A 25,347-nucleotide genomic window follows, 5' to 3' on the forward strand; every position below is an offset into this window, starting at 1 on the left:
TGGGGATTGCCATTAGCAGCGGACCACAAGTGCAGGATCTGCCCCCCCCTCCCCCCGGTATAGATGCACCACTGCATATGGGGTTGAGCAATTCCAGCTTTTTAATACCATGCCAATTTGTAGTTTGTATTTTTTTATATTTTCCAATGTTTTGGGGTCTAGCCAAATTTAAACGAAAAAATAATTTATAAAATAATAAAACACAAAACAAAAAAAAAATGTGTTTGCTACCTCTTCCTCCTCCACTGCCGCTTACACCTACATTGCCACATCTACCACCTCCTCCTAGATCAAGATTATTATTTTTTATTTTTACGTATTTTGTGTTATTTTAAGTCATTTCCCTATGCACATTTGTTTGCAGAGCACTTGCCATGCTCTTAACCACATTTTGTTCCCTTTTGCAGCTCTTTAGCTCTTTCCATGACTTTTTTAGAGCCATTTTGGTGCTCCAAAGTTTGGGTCCCCATTGACATAAATGTGGTTCGGGTTCAAGTTCGGGTAAAGTTCATTACAGAAAAAAATTGGTGAATTTCAACCAACAATGTAACAGACAAATTAGTGAAATTAGTGAAGGTAGAGCAGGGGTATATCACAGCCAAAAATTGGTGAATTTATTTATTTGACAGAACTAAAAGGTATAGGACGGCTCACCCCTGTGTTGGTGATGTATAGGTGCTCCAAACTAGTGCGACACCCTACTCACCAGGTTAAACAAATGTATATAAAGTGAATGGGCACTCTGATAGGTGGAGTCACATACAGAATCAATATCAAATTGGATCAATTTAATAACACAATATAAAACACTATAAGTATAAAAATCCTAGCATGAATGACCATATGGCATAAAGTGAATAAAATATTGGCACTATATGATAATACAATAGTTAATATTGACTGATGTTGGTCCGACAATTGATATCGTCACAATTGTTCAGTGGACTATAAAATGTTCATATTAAAAAAGAAGAAAAAAGAAAAAAGAGAGAGTCCAAAGTTCTTCAACGTGAATATGAATATATATTCACATTGAACTGGCAGAAAATGATGATGGTAGTAATTGATATTGTTATTTCTCAATACACGATGGTATATGTTGGTGATACCGCACACAGACGATTTCTATATTAAATCTTTCCAAGAATAGATTTTTGATAGATAACAGCAGGTAGTGATTGCATAGATTTTACTCAGCTCTTGGTATGAGCAGCTATTACTCACAGTTAGCAGCTTCGATTCGTGGCGTCCCACGAGCTGTCCTTATGTAGTGAGGTTGCTTCTTAATTAAAGATTTTTCGTACGGTTGGTATACCGAATCTTTATTCTTTCTGTTGGAACACGGCTGTGTGGAGCTGTAACACACGCGGTCCCAATTTTCGAGCTGGTTTCCTTTGGCGTTCCACGTGTCTCCAAATGTGCGGAGCTTCAGTGTTTGCTGAAATACCTGCTATAAACCGGTTGTTTGCAGGCTGTGGATTCCGCCAGTGGATTTCTTTAGTGAAGCGCTTCACTTATGGGCCATCTAGTCGATGTTATCCAACGTAGGCCGGCTGTTTAAGTCTGTGACCGAAGGTTACCGCCAGACGCGTTTCGGGGACTATGCTCGTCTCCTTCCTCATTTGATATTGATTCTGTATGTGACTCCACCTATCAGAGTGCCCATTCACTTTATATACATGAATTTATTTATTTACTTATTTTATTTTTAATTAGGCTACACCCCAAAACAGTGGGAAATGTGTGCCAGGTCTCGCATGGAGGCCCACTCATTGGTGGTGAAGTGGTGCTGTTCCGCAGAGCGACTCACCCGTGCGTGCTGCAGCTGAAACTCCACTATCGCCTGCTGCTGCTCGTACAGTCTGGCCAGCATGTGCAATGTGGAGTTCCACCTTGTGGGCACGTTACATATGAGGTGGTGAGCTGGAAGGTCGAAGTTACTCTGCAGCGCTGACAGGCGAGCAGCAGCAGGGTGAGAACGCCGAAAGCGAGCACAGACAGCCCGCACTTTCTGCAGCAGCTCTGACATATCGGGGTAATTTTTAAGGAACCCCTGCACCACCAAATTCAGCACAAGAGGAGGAAGCAACAGGAGGCAAACTGAAGCGCCCTCCAATCTTCGGTGGTGGAAGGACATGAGTCAAACTGCTTTCCGCCTCAGGCCCAGCCGCCACTGCATTTACCCAGTGTGCTATTAGGGAGATATAACGTCCCTGACCGTGCTTACTGGTCCACGTACCAGTAGTTAGGTGGACCTTGCCACAGATGGCTTTGCGCAATGCACACCTGATTTTGTCCCCCACTTGGTTGTGCAGGAAAGGGATGGCTCACCTGGAAAAGTAGTGGCGGCTGGGCATGACGTACTCTGGGACAGTCACCGCCATAAGGCTTTTAAAACTCTCATTCTCCACTAGACGGAATGACAGCATTTCAAAGGCCAGTAATTTTGAAATGCTGGCATTTAGGACCAGGGATCGCGGCTGGGTACTGGGGAACTTTCTTTTTCGCTCCAGTGTTTGGGAGATAGAGAGTTGAACGCTTCCATGGGACATTGTGGAGATGCTTGGTGACCCAGGTGGTGGCGTTGCTGGCAGATCCTCTGTTTGCGGGGTGGCAGGTGGCACTGTCACTCCAGAGGTGGATGAAGAGACCGAGACTGCAGCAGAAGAGGAAGCAGGAGGAGCCAGAGACCTTTCTTTGTTTTTGAGGTGTCTACTCCACTGCAGCTCGTGCTTTGCACTTAGATGCCTGGTCACGCAGGTTGTGCTCAGGTTGAGAACGTTTATGCCTCGCTTCAGGCTCTGATTGCACAGCGTGCAAACCACTCATGTCCTGTCGTCAGCACATTGTCTGAAAAACTGCCACACTAGGGAACTCCTTGGAGATGGCTTTGGTGTGCTCGGTCCCTTGCTGCGGTGGGCAGTAGCAGGCGTACTGTCTAGGGGATGGCCACTTTGCTTTTACACCCTGCTCCCTTTTCTGCTGTGCTGGTGGCTCTGTGCGACCACCGCCTCTTCCTCCGAACTACACAGATCACTCGCATGACCTTGATTTCATGTGGGGTCGAGGACCTCTTCGTCCTCCACATCATCTTCCACCCAGTCTTTACCCCTGCCCTCCTGGTTGGTCTGCACACTGCAGAAAGCCACAGCAGTTGGCACCTGTGTTTCGTCATCATACGAGACGTGCTGCGGTGATGTACCATGTACTCATCCTGAAGCATAAGTGGTTGGGCATCGTTGCACTCAACTTCCACTTCTGGGGCAGGGCTATGTGGATGGCCCTGGGAAACCCTGCTAGCAGAGTCATCAAAAAGCAGAAGAGACTGCTCCATGACTTGGGGCTCAGGCTGCTTGACTGATTTGCAAGGGGGTGAGGTGAAAGACTGATGGACATTGGCTGCAGGTGCCAACTCTGATCTTTCAGCAGGAGACTGGGTCGGAGACAATGTGAAGGAACTGGAGGCACTGTCAGCCACCCAATCTACTATTGCCTCTACTTGTTCTGGCCTCACCATTTGTAGAGCACATTCAGCCCTACCAAATAACGCTGAAGGTTCTGTCGTCTACTCGCACCTGAGGATGGTGTTTCACTTGTGCGTGTAGCTGGCACAGATCGACCACATCCTCTCCCTGCAACAGGAGCTCCACCAGCAGCACCACGACCGGGGCCACTTCCCATATTTGACACTCTCCTCATTCTTTGCGTTCACCCACCAAACTAACAGATGGTTTTTGTCAGGCAACAATATAACTGCCAATAGTCAACAATAAAGTTAACTGAGAGTAAGGCAGTGCCGGTGTCATAAAGAGGAAAAATTTCTTGAGGTCACACAACAGTGTGACAGGCAAATTTTATACAATTGCTTCACGGTTACAACAATTTTTACTTTGTCAACCAACAATGTAACTGTAGTATTGACTGGTTGTATTTGACTGTGACAAATGCAGCAAAGGCCCCAGATGTAGGGTCTTGCAAATAATTGGTGTTTTTTTAAACCCAGAATATAGCAGCAGTATTTAAAGATTGTATTTGACTGTCACAAATGCAACAAAGGCCAGAAATGTATTATCTTGCCCAAAATGGGTGTTTTTTATACCACAATACAGGGAGTGCAGAATTATTAGGCAAGTTGTATTTTTGAGGATTAATTTTATTATTGAACAACAACCATGTTCTCAATGAACCCAAAAAACTCATTAATATCAAAGCTGAATATTTTTGGAAGTAGTTTTTAGTTTGTTTTTAGTTTTAGCTATTTTAGAGGGATATCTGTGTGTGCAGGTGACTATTACTGTGCATAATTATTAGGCAACTTAACAAAAAACAAATATATACCCATTTCAATTATTTATTTTTACCAGTGAAACCAATATAACATCTCAACATTCACAAATATACATTTCTGACATTCAAAAACAAAACAAAAACAAATCAGTGACCAATATAGCCACCTTTCTTTGCAATGACACTCAAAAGTCTGCCATCCATGGATTCTGTCAGTGTTTTGATCTGTTTACCATCAACATTGCGTGCAGCAGCAACCACAGCCTCCCAGACACTGTTCAGAGAGGTGTACTGTTTTCCCTCCTTGTAAATCTCACATTTGATGATGGACCACAGGTTCTCAATGGGGTTCAGATCAGGTGAACAAGGAGGCCATGTCATTAGATTTTCTTCTTTTATACCCTTTCTTGCCAGCCACGCTTTGGAGTACTTGGACGCGTGTGATGGAGCATTGTCCTGCATGAAAATCATGTTTTTCTTGAAGGATGCAGACTTCTTCCTGTACCACTGCTTTAAGAAAGTGTCTTCCAGAAACTGACAGTAGGACTGGGAGTTGAGCTTGACTCCATCCTCAACCCGAAAAGGCCCCACAAGCTCATCTTTGATGATACCAGCCCAAACCAGTACTCCACCTCCACCTTACTGGCGTCTGAGTCGGACTGGAGCTCTCTGCCCTTTACCAATCCAGCCACGGGCCCATCCATCTGGCCCATCAAGACTCACTCTCATTTCATCAGTCCATAAAACCTTAGAAAAATCAGTCTTGAGATATTTCTTGGCCCAGTCTTGACGTTTCAGCTTGTGTGTCTTGTTCAGTGGTGGTCGTCTTTCAGCCTTTCTTACCTTGGCCATGTCTCTGAGTATTGCACACCTCGTGCTTTTGGGCACTCCAGTGATGTTGCAGCTCTGAAATATGGCCAAACTGGTGGCAAGTGGCATCTTGGCAGCTGCACGCTTGACTTTTCTCAGTTCATGGGCAGTTATTTTGCGCCTTGGTTTTTCCACACGCTTCTTGCGACCCTGTTGACTATTTTGAATGAAACGCTTGATTGTTCGATGATCACGCTTCAGAAGCTTTGCAATTTTAAGAGTGCTGCATCCCTCTGCAAGATATCTCACTATTTTTGACTTTTCTGAGCCTGTCAAGTCCTTCTTTTGACCCATTTTGCCAAAGGAAAGGAAGTTGCCTAATAATTATGCACACCTAATATAGGGTGTTGATGTCATTAGACCACACCCCTTCTCATTACAGAGATGCACATCACCTAATATGCTTAATTGGTAGTAGGCTTTCGAGCCTATACAGCTTGGAGTAAGACAACATGCATAAAGAGGATGATGTGGTCAAAATACTCATTTGCCTAATAATTCTGCACGCAGTGTATAACAGCAGTATCTAACGCTTGTATTGGACTGTCAGAAATGCATCAAAGGCCGCAAATTTATTATCTTGCCCAAAATGTTTTTTTTTTAACAACAGACTATAACAGCTTGTATTTCACTGTGACAAATGCAGCAAAGGCCCCTGATGTAGGTTATTGCCAAAAATGGGTGTTTTTTTAAACCTAGAATATTATTGCAGTATTTCAAGCTTGTATTTTACAGTGACAAATGTAGCAAAGGCCCCAGATGTAGTGTCTTGCAAAAAATTGGTGTTTTTTTTAAACCCAGAATATGATTGCAGTATTTCAAGCTTGTATTTAATTGTCACAAATGCAGCAAAGGCCGCACATTTATTAACTTGCCCAAAATGGGTGTTTTTTAATAACAGAATATAACAGCAGTATCTAACACTTGTATTTCACTGTGACAAATGCAGCAAAGGCCGCACATTTATTAACTTGCCCAAAATGGGTGTTTTTTAATAACAGAATATAACAGCGCTATCTAACGCTTGCATTTTACAGTGACAAATGCAGCAAAGGCTCCAGATGTAGGGTATTGCCAAAAATGGGTGTTTTTTTAAACCCAGAATATAATTGCAGTATTTTAAACTTGTATTTCACTGTGACAAATGCAGCAAAGGCCCCAGATGTAGAGTATTGCCCAAAATTTGAGTTTTTTTTAGCCCAGAATATGATTGCAGTATTTCAAGCTTGTATTTCACAGTGACAAATGCAGAAAAGGCCCCACATGTAGGGTATTACAAAAAATGGGTGTCTTTTTAAATCCAGAATATAATTGCAGCATTTCAAGCTTGTATTTCACTGTCACAAATGCAGCAAAGGCCACAAATTTATTATATTGCCCAAAATGGATGTTTTTTTTTTTTTATAACAGAATATAACAGCACTATCTAACGCTTGTATTTCACTGTGACAAATGCAGCAAAGGCCTCAGATGTAGGGTATTGCCAAAAATGGGTGTTTTTTTAAACCCAGAATATTAATGCAGTATTTCAAGCTTGGATTTTACTGTGACAAATGCAGCAAAGACCCCTGATATAGGGTTGTAGGGTATTGCCAAAAATGGGTGGTTTTTTTTAAACCCAGAATATTATTGCAGTCTTTCAAGCTTGCATTTTACAGTGACAAATGCAGCAAAGGACCCAGATGTAGGGTATTGCCAAAAAAATGGTGTTTTTTAAACCCAGAATATTATTGCAGTATTTCAAGCTTGGATTTCACTGTGACAAATGCAGAAAAGGATCCAGATGTAGGGTCTTGCAAAAAATGGGTGATTTTTTTAAACCCAGAATACAATTGCAGTATTTCAAACTGTCACAAATGCACATGTGCTGTGCTTGTGCCCACCTAACTAACAGACGGATAGAAGTTTTTTTTCTGTGTCACTGGGCTCAGGGTAGGGTAAAAAAATGGTGCACTGCACCCACAAAACAAAATCGCTGTAGATCGCTGCGTTAACAAGCACTTCTCATAAAAGATTATTTCCTATTCTCTCCCTCACAGCAGCAGCATCCTCTCCCTACACTAAGCACAGCAAAGTGACGTGCAGCGCTACGTGACTCCAGCTTATATAGAGGCTGGGTCACATGCACTGGCCAATCACAGCCATGCCATTAGTAGGCATGGCTGTGATCCCTTCTAAGGGCACACGAGTTTAAAAAAGCGGCATTAACTCACCGAACACCGAACCCGAACCAAACTTTTACTGAAAAGTTTGGGTTCTGGTCCGGGGTCCAAAAATCCTAAAGTTCGGTACGAACTCGAACTTTACAGTCCGGGTTCGCTCAACCCTACTCATGACTATGTTGCATACTATGGGAACAGATCTACTTTCCATTGCCCAAAACTATATTGCCATTTGGCTAATAGCAGTGATAAAAAAAAATACACTCAACACACTGTTTATGAGTAGGTGTATTCATAAGGGAGTGTTCCTCCTTTTCCTCCATATTTCCTTGTATGCAGAAACATAGCAGACGGTCATCAATCACTGTGAGGTTGAGAGGAGATGGGGAAAGCGGGTTGTATAAATACACCACTCTCATACACTATAGGGGAGATTTACTAAGACACATTTCCTATGGCAGTCTTAGTTTAAAGTGCACTCGAGAAAGGCACACCTATTTATAACTTTAGTGCATCTTCTAGCTTTCTGTGCACTGAAATCTATGCCAGCTTGAAGCTGATGTAGATATTACCTACAATTTATGCCGGTTTCAGTCATAAATGATAGTAATTGCAGTGGGCTGAGGTAGGCCATGCCCCTTCCACTAAGCCCTACTCCTTCCCTTGCCAAGTTTACAAAGGGTTGAGAAACTCAAAAAGTCTCAAATTATTGCACAAATATGATGCGTGCCATACTCTGCAACTTTTTATGCCACTACGATAACGTGAAAACATTGATCAACTCACTCTGTGCTTCTGGGCAGAAACTCAAATTGCTCATATTAGCTAAACAGCACAAATTATTTTGTGCCATTTTGGCTAATGGGAAAAGCAAACCAAAGTCCATAGTACGGTGCCCTTACAAAAAGTTGACTGACGCGCTGGTGCGTGCTCCCCCCGTACTTTGCAGTATAGTGATGAGATCACTGACATGCGCAAAAGGAATCAGGAGACGCCGACATGGAATCCAGGTTTCTGCTGCTATGGACCTCTGAGCATTACTGTCCTGCGTAAGGTAAACACATGTTTTAATCATGCACATACAGGGAGTGCAGAATTATTAGGCAAGTTGTATTTTTGAGGATTAATTTTATTATTGAACAACAACCATGTTCTCAATGAACCCAAAAAACTCATTAATATCAAAGCTGAATATTTTTGGAAGTAGTTTTTAGTTTGTTTTTAGTTTTAGCTATTTTAGGGGGATATCTGTGTGTGCAGGTGACTATTACTGTGCATAATTATTAGGCAACTTAACAAAAAACAAATATATACCCATTTCAATTATTTATTTTTACCAGTGAAACCAATATAACATCTCAACATTCACAAATATACATTTCTGACATTCAAAAACAAAACAAAAACAAATCAGTGACCAATATAGCCACCTTTCTTTGCAAGGACACTCAAAAGCCTGCCATCCATGGATTCTGTCAGTGTTTTGATCTGTTCACCATCAACATTGCGTGCAGCAGCAACCACAGCCTCCCAGACACTGTTCAGAGAGGTGTACTGTTTTCCCTCCTTGTAAATCTCACATTTGATGATGGACCACAGGTTCTCAATGGGGTTCAGATCAGGTGAACAAGGAGGCCATGTCATTAGATTTTCTTCTTTTATACCCTTTCTTGCCAGCCACGCTGTGGAGTACTTGGACACGTGTGATGGAGCATTGTCCTGCATGAAAATCATGTTTTTCTTGAAGGATGCAGACTTCTTCCTGTACCACTGCTTGAAGAAGGTGTCTTCCAGAAACTGCCAGTAGGACTGGGAGTTGAGCTTGACTCCATCCTCAACCCGAAAAGGCCCCACAAGCTCATCTTTGATGATACCAGCCCAAACCAGTACTCCACCTCCACCTTGCTGGCGTCTGAGTCGGACTGGAGCTCTCTGCCCTTTACCAATCCAGCCACGGGCCCATCCATCTGGCCCATCAAGACTCACTCTCATTTCATCAGTCCATAAAACCTTAGAAAAATCAGTCTTGAGATATTTCTTGGCCCAGTCTTGACGTTTCAGCTTGTGTGTCTTGTTCAGTGGTGGTCGTCTTTCAGCCTTTCTTACCTTGGCCATGTCTCTGAGTATTGCACACCTTGTGCTTTTGGGCACTCCAGTGATGTTGCAGCTCTGAAATATGGCCAAACTGGTGGCAAGTGGCATCTTGGCAGCTGCACGCTTGACTTTTCTCAGTTCATGGGCAGTTATTTTGCGCCTTGGTTTTTCCACACGCTTCTTGCGACCCTGTTGACTATTTTGAATGAAACGCTTGATTGTTCAATGATCACGCTTCAGAAGCTTTGCAATTTTAAGAGTGCTGCATCCCTCTGCAAGATATCTCACTATTTTTGACTTTTCTGAGCCTGTCAAGTCCTTCTTTTGACCCATTTTGCCAAAGGAAAGGAAGTTGCCTAATAATTATGCACACCTGATATAGGGTGTTGATGTCATTAGACCACACCCCTTCTCATTACAGAGATGCACATCACCTAATATGCTTAATTGGTAGTAGGCTTTCGAGCCTATACAGCTTGGAGTAAGACAACATGCATAAAGAGGATGATGTGGTCAAAATACTAATTTGCCTAATAATTCTGCACGCAGTGTATGTTATTAATGTTGAACCCAATTGAGGTTTACTTTGGATTGGTGTATTACACAATCGGGGGTGGTGACACTTCTCTGTTTGGTCCTTCTCTGTGGTGGGAGGAGTTAGTTTTCACTATTTATTGTTGAGAATATCACTTATTTATATGCTTAATAAAGGCTACCATGTAGCCAAAATGTTGCTATTTCGCTTTTTGTGTACAAAGTCATAGTAATAAGAAATAAAGGAACAACTGGAGATGCTGCCATAACCTTCTTTTTGTTGGCTTACATAAAGTAAAGTCATGCCTCAAGCTGCTATCTGTATGGTAAATCTATTGTGTTAGTATTCATGTTGCTTTAGTGGCTGTTTATGCAAATAGTTTCTAGCTAGCTAGCATTAATCTTTAGAATGGATTGTCCCAAGTGAACCACTGTTTTTTATTATCAGGTGACATCATCAACTCAGCCCATAGCAGCCATCTTTTCCAAGATCAGTTAAAAGACAAAGCAGCATCCATGATCATCCTCTATATCCAGACTAAATGTGGCAATGCTGGTATGTTTAGACTGTTAGCAGTGCAGGATTGTATATGCATGTATACTGATATGCAGTACTGAATGTATACTTATTCATGCACATATTTAGGGTTGCAAAGCTTTTTACCGTAATATGTTATTGCATATTTCCACATGCTCATTCACTATAGTAAGCATATCTTTTTTCTGTTCCTCAGTTTCACTATATCCTTGCAATAAAGTTGAACTAGATGTTACTCCAGAGTCAATAAATTGCAAGGAGAACATAAGGAGGACAGCAAAGGTAGCATAGTATAATGAGAGATCCACTTTAAAGTGAACTTGTCTTTTTTAACAAGGTGTCTGAGCTGAAAGAAGCATGTTATAGTGCAGGAGAAGCAGAGCAGATTGATTCTTAGTTCTATAAGTTTCAGTATAACTTGTAATTCCCTTACGTCCCACCAGCAGCACAGATGGGGTTAACTGCCCCCCGTGGACTGGTAGGACCGGCGGAATTTTTTATGAGCCCAAAGAATAACCAATAGAAGAACTCCAGCTCCCTTAAAGGGAGGGGTTCGCCCCCCAGCCCAGCGTGTTTTTTTCTGTCCTTTGGACAGATGGACTGGCGAAGCTCTCCCTCTCTGAGAGTTTGGAGACCATTATTCCAATGTTCCTTCTAGAGCAGAGTCTACCAAAAAGGCCTACTCCCGGATCATGAGGATCTTCACTTCATGGTGTAGTTCCAACCAGGTGGCGTCTGCAGATCCGCCCCTCTCTGCGATCTTACAATTCCTCCAGGATGGGTTGGAAAGAGGTCTCTCCCCTTCTACCCTGAAGGTCCAAGTTTTTGCCATCTCGGCCTGTCTCAACAGGCCATATTCTCGGGACCCGCTCATCAAACGCTTCCTTAAGGGAGCAGAAAGATTGAAGCCTACGATACTGAAACCCGTTCCCCAATGGGACTTATCAGTAGTTCTCAAGGGGTTAGCATCTCCCCCCTTTGAACCTTTGGAGGAGGCAAGCTTTAAATTTCTAACACTCAAGGTGGTCTTTCTTCTGGCTATTACCTCAGCCAAAAGAATTTCGGAGCTACAAGCTTTCTCCGCTTTACACCCATACATCATTTTCTTACAGGACAGAGTCCTTTTAAAACTTCTACCTTATTTTAGACCTAAGGTTCCAACTTTTCAAAATATCAATCAGGTAATTTCTCTACCTGTATTATTCTCCGCCTCCTCCTCTGATGTTCCAGTCCGACATCCACTGGACATATCGAGATGCCTCCAGATCTATGTGGATAGATCCAGAGAATTCAGGATAGATGAGAACCTCTTTATCCTGTTTGCCGGTAAGTCTAAAGGCCGCAAGGCGTGTAAAACTACTATTAGTCACTGGATCAAGGAAGCCATTAGGGAAGCTTTCACCTCCCAATCCTTAGATCCTCCGGAGTTTGTGAGGGCCCATTCTACTAGGGCCGTAGCTACCTCTGTCGCGGAGAGAAGTCTTCTCCCCCTAGAGTTGATCTGTAAGGCGGCTTCCTGGAGCTCTGAATCAACCTTCATCTCTCATTATAGAATAGATGCTAAGGTAGCAGAGTTTTCGGCTTTTGGGCAGACAGTTCTTACTTCTGCCGGGCATGTGGACCCTCCCTAGGGGATTCTTCTTGCTATCTCCCCATCTGTGCTGCTGGTGGGACGTAAGGGAATCGTTAATTTCTAACAATAATTTGTTTTCCCTTAGTCCCAACAGCAGCACACAGATTTTCCCGCCCTAAGTACCTTTTCTTGGTATAAACACGCTGGGCTGGGGGGCGAACCCCTCCCTTTAAGGGAGCTGGAGTTCTTCTATCGGTTATTCTTTGGGCTCATTAAAAATTCCGCCGGTCCTACCAGTCCACGGGGGGCAGTTAACCCCATCTGTGCTGCTGTTGGGACTAAGGGAAAACAAATTATCGTTAGAAATTAACGATTTACTAATTTAAATCAGTGCTCATTATGGGTCCTGAAGTTAATGAGTCACTCATTAGTGATTGACAGCCTGCCCTCTATGACTGTGAATACAGAGATAGCTGTCAGTGACTGATAGGACCTCCTCCTTGATTTCAAAGCCCAGAATGAGCAGGTTGAATGAAATATAAGTTATTCTGAATATTTTATCATAAAACTATACATCAATCTGCTCAGCTCCTCCTGCTCTATAACATGCTGCCGGCAGATTACTTCACATTTTCATGGTGACAGGTTCCCTTTAATTAGCAGCATAATTTAACAGGTGTATTTATAAACATCTAATATCAGCTAAATATTTTTTTCCTAAGGCCCCTTTCAGACGATTGTGAGCGGATTAGGTCCGGATGCATTGCGGATGTGTTCAGTGAAAAATGCGCGATATTGCAAGCAAGTTCATTCAGTTTAGGCCTCATGCACACGACCGTTGTTTTATTCCGTGTCCGTTGGGCCGTTTTTCGTGATTTTCTGCGGACCCATTGACTTTCAATGGTTCGTTGAAAACTCGGCTAATGCACCGTTTGTCATCCGCGTCCGTGATCCTTGGTTCCAGTCCGTCAAAAAAATATAACCTGTCCTATTATTTTAGTGGAAAACGGTTTGCGGACCCATTCAAGTCAATGGGACCGCTAAAAAACACAGAGGCACACAAGATTGTCATCTGCGTCCGCGTCTGTTTTTTCCTACTATTTGCATGGCAAACCTGCCTTAGATTTTTTTTACTTTCCTTCATGTCTGGTGATCCTCCAAAAATAAAGGAAGACACACGGAAACAAAAACGGAAACGGATCACGGAACAACGGAACCCCATTTTGCGGAACGGAACACAATAACGGTCATGTGCATGAGGCCTTAGTATGCGATCACGTTCAGTTATTCAGTTTTTATCACGCGGGTGCAATGCAATTTAGTGCTTTTTGCATGCGCGTGATAAAAAAACTGAAGGTATACAAACAACATCTCTTATCAACCATCTGTGAAAAACGGATCGCATCCGCACTTGGTTGGGGAAACCAAAGCTCATGTACACAGACCCATTGAAATAAATGGGTCCGGATTCAGTGCGGGCACAATGCATTCACATCACGCATTACACCCGCGCGGAATACTCGTGTGAAAGGGGCCTAAATTATTACAAATCTACACATTACAACACATTATAAAAGTTATATTAAAATATAATATGGGTATGCAAAGCAAAATATTTTTTGCCGTGTATTATACTCAGAAAACTTATCTGGAGTACAAATGTTTGCAAATTTTTTAATGTAAAACTCAAAATGAATTGGTAACCTGCTGTTATTATGACACTGGGCATGAAACCGCATGTTGAGGCAAATAAATTAGCAAGGAGGAAAACAGAAACTGAAATCTATAGGTAGCAGCAATCGCTGATCTACCTAGAATAGTAATTTTGTGACAACTGGAGTGAAACTATTATAATTTACTTGCTTTTTAAGCCACAGTTTTGATAACAGAGAATAGGCCCAATTTGCCTGCCTATCTTACTTGCCTTTGGTATTTGATCAATTTTGTTTTCAAATTTTGACTAGTTATAACAATTGTGTCTGAATTTCATCATCTCAGTGAAAGGAAAAGAATGTCTAGAAACATAATACTCTTAAGTGTTCCTGCTTTTTTTCATTAAAGGGGTTATCAGAGACTTGGACAGTTATGAGATGACCTATCCTCAGGATCAATAAAATCATATCAGTGGCCGTTCAACACCTGCCACCCTCACTCATCAGCTGTTTCAGGCAGCGACCTGTGATGGAGATAATATATAATGAATAGAACAGGAGGCAGAAAAGTCCCTCCACTGTGTAATTTCCATTGCCAGCATACTGTAGCTGATCTTCTATTCACTTGAATGAGAACTGAGATGTAACTGTCCAGCACAGCCACTAAACAATGGATGGAGTCTTCTGATGCTGGCTTGTTTGCTGTACACATAGTTACTGGTGTCTATCCAGAACAGATGATTATTGGTGGAGTTGGACCCCCACCGTTTTAATATTAAGAACCTATCCTGAGGATATGTGATCAATATCTTTGTTTCAGAAAACCCTTTTAAGCTATCATAACAATCGTAGCAACTGGATATGTAGAATGTAAGGTATTTCAGCTAGCATTGGTTAGCAGAGGTGCAAGGGATCACAGTAGTACCATCATTCTAAAATATAACTTTTATTAATAGCGTATAAGAAGACAAAACACCCTTATAATTAATATTTAAGAAAAATACAAAAGAAAATTAGAATAGTGGACTCTGGGGTCAGATGGAGGTCCCTAGTGCAGGGTATCTGCAGTATGGTAGGTAGATGTTAATGGGACCTAATGGGAAAATATCCCTAGTTCTAACCCTGGTGTTAGTAGAGCCCTGCCTAGATACGGAATAGCCGCCCCGATAGGGGCGATCCCGTTTCTCGTACCTCCTGGTGTCCCTGGTTAACCCCTAGCAGGGAGTGGATACCTATTCCAGGGGTGGGACCCTGAAGAAATGCCAGAGCTAGTCTACACAATAGAAAAAAATAATAAAGTGATTATTGTGAATGCCCAATGTGGATATACAGACAGAACCATACAAATATATGTGAAATATAATAATATCAATTTGTCCAATAAGGTCCCTACGCGTTTCGCCTGGTTGGTGTCAGGCTCATCAGGGGACATACATGGCAAAAGAGTGCCTATCACCGAGAATAATCACCTAAATAAAACAAATATTTCTAAAGACATCCAGATTGAGTCAGATAGTATTTTTCTCTCTTTAATGATAGTTTGAGAGATATGGGCACATATGGAGAAGAAATACCTATAGTGCACAATGCTAGTCAATCCCTAGATGAAGTCAATGTAGTTACCGTACCAGAGATCATTAACTAAATATAGAATGATCCAAGATGATCCGGAACCATTCATGTGTCTAGTACAGTAAATATCGGCCCGTCTTTTATATACCAATTAATATATTCGAGGTATATCACCAGCACCTAAGAGGATAGTCAGATTCTACCCAATTGGTGTAAAACAAACCACAGGTTAAGCCAATAAAGTATGCTGAAGATAGCACTACCACCCCCCCAATAGTGTGGGTGGTTTAATGTTCATTCGATTAGCCCATATGCACTAGCATCATTTACATGCAGCAACCATGGTCAGTATTAGCTGATAAGATATAGTTAGGGCGATACTTGCGTGCCCGTGCATGGCTAGTTGCGTGGCCCAGTGGTGATATTGCGGGAATAGGGATGCCGAAGTTGATGGCGGCGTCTCGGGCCCCAGATCCTAGTTGTGTCCGGTAGATAGGCGGCACAATCTTACCGGCGTTGCTGCCTCTTAAAGCATTGCTATTTCCGGGTATGGCGTCACGTGATAGGATCACCTGATGTGAATGCCCAGGTCGCGTCTGACGTCAGACGCCGAAGCCGTGACTGATGTAGATGCCAGAATAGCGTCTGACGTCAGACGCCAGAGACGTGGACACGTGACCAACCGGTAATGGTGTGTCGCGTCTGACGTCAGACGTTCCCGCTGTGTGGGTGACCCCGGTCGGATGATTCTAAGTGCCGGCCGGTCATGTGAACATGATGTAGATCCGATTACATGGCAAGTCCCAACAAGAATAGATAAAAACGGAACCGGAAAAAGATAGTAGGATTACTTAATAGGTACTATTTAAGCATATCCCATTGCATTAAATCTATGGTCATATAAGAGGATATTATAATGAAACACCCACTGGGATTGTTGAATGTGCAACTATTCTGGTCTACCACATTGATCAATTAATAAATCAGTGCCGAATAGATAGGTAATTTAAGCAATATAAGGGTGGTTGGCAAATATACAGTTGGGGTCCATTGTCAGAACGACTACCCCCAATATTTGATAAACATAATGATATAAAGGATATGATGATCCTCAGACATAATAGAATAGGACGTCTTAAATAAAGCACGCAAAATCTATGGATTCATTTAGACCCGCTGGTGTAGCGGTGTCCAATCTAAAGATCCACCTAGATTCCTTTTGTTTCAATAGTTTGTCTAAGTCCCCGCCCCTTTTGGACATTTTAATTGCCTCAATCATAGAGAAGTGTATGGTGTTGACAGATCCAGCATGTCTATACCACACATGTCTTGAAATTGGTTTATCCCTTTTATTGCGAATATCACCAATATGTTCAAGGATCCGTTTTTTGAAAGCCCTCTTCGTTTTACCAATATATTTCAGTCCACAGTCACATTGAGCCATATATATCACTCCAGAAGTGTTACAGTTGGCGAAACCACGGGTGTGGTAGACGTGGTCTCCCTGGCTGTTAGAAAAGGTTTTGCCTGGAGATATAAAAGTGCAGGCTTTACATTTGCCGCACTTGAAAGTGCCCACCTGTCGATTGGACAGCCATGTGTTTTTTTCATCTGGGGGCTCAAAGTGACTGTGGACTAACGTGTCACCAACATTGCGCCCACGTCTAAAGGTTATGGCCGGATTTTCAGATAATACCTGAGTAAGATCAGGATCAGTTTTTAGTAGAGACCAATAACGATTTAGGATGTCTCGGACCTGTTGGGACTCTGAATCATAGGTGCCCACTATTCTGATTGGTTCTGGAACAGTTGTTTTCTTGATTTGCGGATGTAGTAAGGACATACGATCCCTCGAATTTGCCCAGTCCCAAGCTTCATAGAGGCAAGGATTTGGGTAGCCCCTCTGTTTAAACCGTTCGAAAAGCTTAGATGCTTCATGGTTAAAATTTTTCTTATCAGAACAGTTCCTTCGGACTCTTAGGAACTGGCCCTTTGGGATACCCCTTTTAAGGGGGGTAGGATGGAAACTCTCCCAACGCAAAAGACTGTTTGTCGACGTCTTTTTTCTAAAAAGGGTCGTCCTGATGTAATTCTGTTCGTCTCTTTCAAGGCACACATCAAGAAAATTGATCGTGTTACGGTGTATTTCAAAAGTGAAAAATAAGCCAATGTGATTCGAGTTAAGTATGTCCATGAATTCCTGGAATTCACTAGCTGTCCCAGACCATAGAAGAAAGATATCGTCTATGAATCTGGACCAGAGTGTGATATACCTGGTCCAAGATGTCATAGATTCACAAAATACGACTGTATCCTCCCACCAGCCCAGGAGTAAGTTGGCATACGTGGGTGCACAGGGGCTACCCATCGCAGTACCCCTGAGCTGGTGGTAGAAGCGGTCTTCAAAAATGAAATAATTGTGTGTAAGAACAAAATTCAGAAGCTGAAGGGTAAAATGATTATGCTGCTTCAAGTCCACAGATCTAGAGTCTAAAAAATATTTGACAGCTGATAGGCCCTTATTATGAGGGATTGAGGTGTATAGTGCCTCGACGTCTATTGATGCGAACCAACTGTCAGGTTCTATGGTAACCCCCTCAACTCTTTGCAATAAATCAGTCGTATCCCGTAAATATGAGGGAAGTGTAGAAACAAAGGGACGTAGAACATGGTCAATATATACACCTGCATGATGGGTTAAACTCTCAATGCCCGATACTATGGGGCGTCCTTTTAAGGGACTAGTGCCCTTATGTATTTTTGGAAGCCCATAGAACGTAGCAATTTTAGGAGTAGTTGGTAGTAGATATTCAAATTCCTTCCGGTCGATGCACCTGTTCTCCAGACCTTCATATAGAGTCTGGGATAATTCTACTCGAAACCTGTCAGTGGGATCCCCCCTTAGGACTAAATAGTTGTTTTTGTCCATGATCAATGAGAGGCACATGTCTTTATATTGCTGTAATGAAAGGACAACAATATTCCCCCCCTTGTCCGATGATTTAATAATAATGTCCCTATTTGTGCTTAGGTTTCGTAGGGCAATCATCTCTGCTGGGGTATAGTTTTTATCAAAGGTGGTGTGGTTCATTTTTTCTAAGTCCCGTGTGACTGATTTTAAGAAAATTTCTATGTTTGCATCGTTCAATGTTTTGGGTGGCATCTTGATGCTTTTATTCCTGAGGGTGGTGAAGGGGCCCTGACCCTTAGGTCGCTCATTTTCTTCCAAGAGATGTATAAGGGTGTCAATACCCTCTAAGTCCCCCATTTCTACACCCAATTCCCGACATCTATGTTGATCTGATGATATAAAGATTTTATGCCAGCGTAATTTCCTGGCAAAGAGTTGTATGTCTTTAATCCAGTCAAAACAGTTAAATTTCGTGGTGGGAACATATGTAAGTCCTTTCCTTAAAATAGATATCTCATCCCTGGATAATATTTTCCCTGAGAGGTTAATAATTAGGGTATTATCAGTGGATGACCAATCTATTTTTTGGTATTGTGTGACTGGGTTGGTTGACGTTCTCTCAATGCATACGTGTTTGGTTGTGACTGGTCTAAAAAAGCCGTAGTCGTTGTTATGGGGGCAGGTATGACGGACGATGTAGTATACCCAGAGGAGGGTCCAGATGTAAATCCCTCCTGTTCTGGTTGTTCGTGACATGCCCTCTCTCTGTCTCCTGATCCCCCTCTGTTCCGGGGTCCCCATGATCTTGATGGGTAACCCCCTGTGGGTTGATCGTTCCTCCAATTAGATCTGGGGGCTGAGTATCTATTACGTCCCCTATAGCGACCCCTCCCTCTCCAGTTTGATCTCTGATTAGGATACTGTGGTCGATGAGTCGAGGACTCTGGGTCTGAACTCTCCAATTCAGAGGCCGATGTGTCAGTAATGGAGCCCCTTTGACCCACCCCCGTGGTGAGATAGGCTGTGTTGTTTCTAAATTCAGTTAGGTCATTAGTGAATTGTCTATGTTTCCGTTCCACTAAATTAGTTCTAAATTTTTCTATATTGTTTTGTAATTCAAGTTCTTTTTTGGAAAAGTCAATATGATCCTTGAACTTCAGCGCGGTCTCTGTTAGAGCTATTTTTTTCTGTTCTAACTGTTCGATATTGCTTTTTTCTTGTTCCAGCAACAGTCGCATGAATCTAACTGAACTTGCTGTGGCCTCAGTTTCCCATTTACTCAACAATTCGGGGGTGCTGATCCGTGCCGCGGGTCGTATATAGATTCTAAGACCACTCGGTACGATGGAGTTTTTTATATAATTATCTAGGGATTGGATCTCCCACCACGTCTTGATGTATTCCTTATGAGTATCATACAGGTCTTTGAAAATACTTTTGATCGAGGGGCTTGTGATACTTGATAAAGTTAGTTCTTTATCTGAGAATATCTCACTGGCCTCGGTTAGCCACCTATCCTCATTTGTTTGCGTGCTTAAAAAGCCGGCCATTACTGAGATATGATAATAGTTAGATGACTGATATGTTATAAGGTTATTTTTTAAAACAAAATTAATCACAGATAGAACATATTCCTGTTCAAGGAATCGTATGGTAGAATGTGGTCAAAAGAACAAGGGATCACAGTAGTACCATCATTCTAAAATATAACTTTTATTAATAGCGTATAAGAAGACAAAACACCCTTATAATTAATATTTAAGAAAAATACAAAAGAAAATTAGAATAGTGGACTCTGGGGTCAGATGGAGGTCCCTAGTGCAGGGTATCTGCAGTATGGTAGGTAGATGTTAATGGGACCTAATGGGAAAATATCCCTAGTTCTAACCCTGGTGTTAGTAGAGCCCTGCCTAGATACGGAATAGCCGCCCCGATAGGGGCGATCCCGTTTCTCGTACCTCCTGGTGTCCCTGGTTAACCCCTAGCAGGGAGTGGATACCTATTCCAGGGGTGGGACCCTGAAGAAATGCCAGAGCTAGTCTACACAATAGAAAAAAATAATAAAGTGATTATTGTGAATGCCCAATGTGGATATACAGACAGAACCATACAAATATATGTGAAATATAATAATATCAATTTGTCCAATAAGGTCCCTACGCGTTTCGCCTGGTTGGTGTCAGGCTCATCAGGGGACATACATGGCAAAAGAGTGCCTATCACCGGGAATAATCACCTAAATAAAACAAATATTTCTAAAGACATCCAGATTGAGTCAGATAGTATTTTTCTCTCTTTAATGATAGTTTGAGAGATATGGGCACATATGGAGAAGAAATACCTATAGTGCACAATGCTAGTCAATCCCTAGATGAAGTCAATGTAGTTACCGTACCAGAGATCATTAACTAAATATAGAATGATCCAAGATGATCCGGAACCATTCATGTGTCTAGTACAGTAAATATCGGCCCGTCTTTTATATACCAATTAATATATTCGAGGTATATCACCAGCACCTAAGAGGATAGTCAGATTCTACCCAATTGGTGTAAAACAAACCACAGGTTAAGCCAATAAAGTATGCTGAAGATAGCACTACCACCCCCCCAATAGTGTGGGTGGTTTAATGTTCATTCGATTAGCCCATATGCACTAGCATCATTTACATGCAGCAACCATGGTCAGTATTAGCTGATAAGATATAGTTAGGGCGATACTTGCGTGCCCGTGCATGGCTAGTTGCGTGGCCCAGTGGTGATATTGCGGGAATAGGGATGCCGAAGTTGATGGCGGCGTCTCGGGCCCCAGATCCTAGTTGTGTCCGGTAGATAGGCGGCACAATCTTACCGGCGTTGCTGCCTCTTAAAGCATTGCTATTTCCGGGTATGGCGTCACGTGATAGGATCACCTGATGTGAATGCCCAGGTCGCGTCTGACGTCAGACGCCGAAGCCGTGACTGATGTAGATGCCAGAATAGCGTCTGACGTCAGACGCCAGAGACGTGGACACGTGACCAACCGGTAATGGTGTGTCGCGTCTGACGTCAGACGTTCCCGCTGTGTGGGTGACCCCGGTCGGATGATTCTAAGTGCCGGCCGGTCATGTGAACATGATGTAGATCCGATTACATGGCAAGTCCCAACAAGAATAGATAAAAACGGAACCGGAAAAAGATAGTAGGATTACTTAATAGGTACTATTTAAGCATATCCCATTGCATTAAATCTATGGTCATATAAGAGGATATTATAATGAAACACCCACTGGGATTGTTGAATGTGCAACTATTCTGGTCTACCACATTGATCAATTAATAAATCAGTGCCGAATAGATAGGTAATTTAAGCAATATAAGGGTGGTTGGCAAATATACAGTTGGGGTCCATTGTCAGAACGACTACCCCCAATATTTGATAAACATAATGATATAAAGGATATGATGATCCTCAGACATAATAGAATAGGACGTCTTAAATAAAGCACGCAAAATCTATGGATTCATTTAGACCCGCTGGTGTAGCGGTGTCCAATCTAAAGATCCACCTAGATTCCTTTTGTTTCAATAGTTTGTCTAAGTCCCCGCCCCTTTTGGACATTTTAATTGCCTCAATCATAGAGAAGTGTATGGTGTTGACAGATCCAGCATGTCTATACCACACATGTCTTGAAATTGGTTTATCCCTTTTATTGCGAATATCACCAATATGTTCAAGGATCCGTTTTTTGAAAGCCCTCTTCGTTTTACCAATATATTTCAGTCCACAGTCACATTGAGCCATATATATCACTCCAGAAGTGTTACAGTTGGCGAAACCACGGGTGTGGTAGACGTGGTCTCCCTGGCTGTTAGAAAAGGTTTTGCCTGGAGATATAAAAGTGCAGGCTTTACATTTGCCGCACTTGAAAGTGCCCACCTGTCGATTGGACAGCCATGTGTTTTTTTCATCTGGGGGCTCAAAGTGACTGTGGACTAACGTGTCACCAACATTGCGCCCACGTCTAAAGGTTATGGCCGGATTTTCAGATAATACCTGAGTAAGATCAGGATCAGTTTTTAGTAGAGACCAATAACGATTTAGGATGTCTCGGACCTGTTGGGACTCTGAATCATAGGTGCCCACTATTCTGATTGGTTCTGGAACAGTTGTTTTCTTGATTTGCGGATGTAGTAAGGACATACGATCCCTCGAATTTGCCCAGTCCCAAGCTTCATAGAGGCAAGGATTTGGGTAGCCCCTCTGTTTAAACCGTTCGAAAAGCTTAGATGCTTCATGGTTAAAATTTTTCTTATCAGAACAGTTCCTTCGGACTCTTAGGAACTGGCCCTTTGGGATACCCCTTTTAAGGGGGGTAGGATGGAAACTCTCCCAACGCAAAAGACTGTTTGTCGACGTCTTTTTTCTAAAAAGGGTCGTCCTGATGTAATTCTGTTCGTCTCTTTCAAGGCACACATCAAGAAAATTGATCGTGTTACGGTGTATTTCAAAAGTGAAAAATAAGCCAATGTGATTCGAGTTAAGTATGTCCATGAATTCCTGGAATTCACTAGCTGTCCCAGACCATAGAAGAAAGATATCGTCTATGAATCTGGACCAGAGTGTGATATACCTGGTCCAAGATGTCATAGATTCACAAAATACGACTGTATCCTCCCACCAGCCCAGGAGTAAGTTGGCATACGTGGGTGCACAGGGGCTACCCATCGCAGTACCCCTGAGCTGGTGGTAGAAGCGGTCTTCAAAAATGAAATAATTGTGTGTAAGAACAAAATTCAGAAGCTGAAGGGTAAAATGATTATGCTGCTTCAAGTCCACAGATCTAGAGTCTAAAAAATATTTGACAGCTGATAGGCCCTTATTATGAGGGATTGAGGTGTATAGTGCCTCGACGTCTATTGATGCGAACCAACTGTCAGGTTCTATGGTAACCCCCTCAACTCTTTGCAATAAATCAGTCGTATCCCGTAAATATGAGGGAAGTGTAGAAACAAAGGGACGTAGAACATGGTCAATATATACACCTGCATGATGGGTTAAACTCTCAATGCCCGATACTATGGGGCGTCCTTTTAAGGGACTAGTGCCCTTATGTATTTTTGGAAGCCCATAGAACGTAGCAATTTTAGGAGTAGTTGGTAGTAGATATTCAAATTCCTTCCGGTCGATGCACCTGTTCTCCAGACCTTCATATAGAGTCTGGGATAATTCTACTCGAAACCTGTCAGTGGGATCCCCCCTTAGGACTAAATAGTTGTTTTTGTCCATGATCAATGAGAGGCACATGTCTTTATATTGCTGTAATGAAAGGACAACAATATTCCCCCCCTTGTCCGATGATTTAATAATAATGTCCCTATTTGTGCTTAGGTTTCGTAGGGCAATCATCTCTGCTGGGGTATAGTTTTTATCAAAGGTGGTGTGGTTCATTTTTTCTAAGTCCCGTGTGACTGATTTTAAGAAAATTTCTATGTTTGCATCGTTCAATGTTTTGGGTGGCATCTTGATGCTTTTATTCCTGAGGGTGGTGAAGGGGCCCTGACCCTTAGGTCGCTCATTTTCTTCCAAGAGATGTATAAGGGTGTCAATACCCTCTAAGTCCCCCATTTCTACACCCAATTCCCGACATCTATGTTGATCTGATGATATAAAGATTTTATGCCAGCGTAATTTCCTGGCAAAGAGTTGTATGTCTTTAATCCAGTCAAAACAGTTAAATTTCGTGGTGGGAACATATGTAAGTCCTTTCCTTAAAATAGATATCTCATCCCTGGATAATATTTTCCCTGAGAGGTTAATAATTAGGGTATTATCAGTGGATGACCAATCTATTTTTTGGTATTGTGTGACTGGGTTGGTTGACGTTCTCTCAATGCATACGTGTTTGGTTGTGACTGGTCTAAAAAAGCCGTAGTCGTTGTTATGGGGGCAGGTATGACGGACGATGTAGTATACCCAGAGGAGGGTCCAGATGTAAATCCCTCCTGTTCTGGTTGTTCGTGACATGCCCTCTCTCTGTCTCCTGATCCCCCTCTGTTCCGGGGTCCCCATGATCTTGATGGGTAACCCCCTGTGGGTTGATCGTTCCTCCAATTAGATCTGGGGGCTGAGTATCTATTACGTCCCCTATAGCGACCCCTCCCTCTCCAGTTTGATCTCTGATTAGGATACTGTGGTCGATGAGTCGAGGACTCTGGGTCTGAACTCTCCAATTCAGAGGCCGATGTGTCAGTAATGGAGCCCCTTTGACCCACCCCCGTGGTGAGATAGGCTGTGTTGTTTCTAAATTCAGTTAGGTCATTAGTGAATTGTCTATGTTTCCGTTCCACTAAATTAGTTCTAAATTTTTCTATATTGTTTTGTAATTCAAGTTCTTTTTTGGAAAAGTCAATATGATCCTTGAACTTCAGCGCGGTCTCTGTTAGAGCTATTTTTTTCTGTTCTAACTGTTCGATATTGCTTTTTTCTTGTTCCAGCAACAGTCGCATGAATCTAACTGAACTTGCTGTGGCCTCAGTTTCCCATTTACTCAACAATTCGGGGGTGCTGATCCGTGCCGCGGGTCGTATATAGATTCTAAGACCACTCGGTACGATGGAGTTTTTTATATAATTATCTAGGGATTGGATCTCCCACCACGTCTTGATGTATTCCTTATGAGTATCATACAGGTCTTTGAAAATACTTTTGATCGAGGGGCTTGTGATACTTGATAAAGTTAGTTCTTTATCTGAGAATATCTCACTGGCCTCGGTTAGCCACCTATCCTCATTTGTTTGCGTGCTTAAAAAGCCGGCCATTACTGAGATATGATAATAGTTAGATGACTGATATGTTATAAGGTTATTTTTTAAAACAAAATTAATCACAGATAGAACATATTCCTGTTCAAGGAATCGTATGGTAGAATGTGGTCAAAAGGTGCATGCAGAAGTATAATGCAAAAATAAACATTCTGCTCCTTACCAAATTATCATTTCAATTCTCCTTTGTTTGCCCTAGACTGGGAATCAGATTCCATAACTGCTTCTGAATTCACAGTTGGAGTCTCCCTGCCCTGTCCTCTCCAAGTGTACAGTTTATTAATAATTTGTAACTAAACCATAACCAAATATGTCCAAAATTAACCCCTTACTGATATACATATATGGCGG

This window comes from Bufo bufo, chromosome 4 (assembly GCF_905171765.1).
Source record: "Bufo bufo chromosome 4, aBufBuf1.1, whole genome shotgun sequence".
NCBI classification, from domain to species: Eukaryota; Metazoa; Chordata; class Amphibia; order Anura; family Bufonidae; genus Bufo; species Bufo bufo.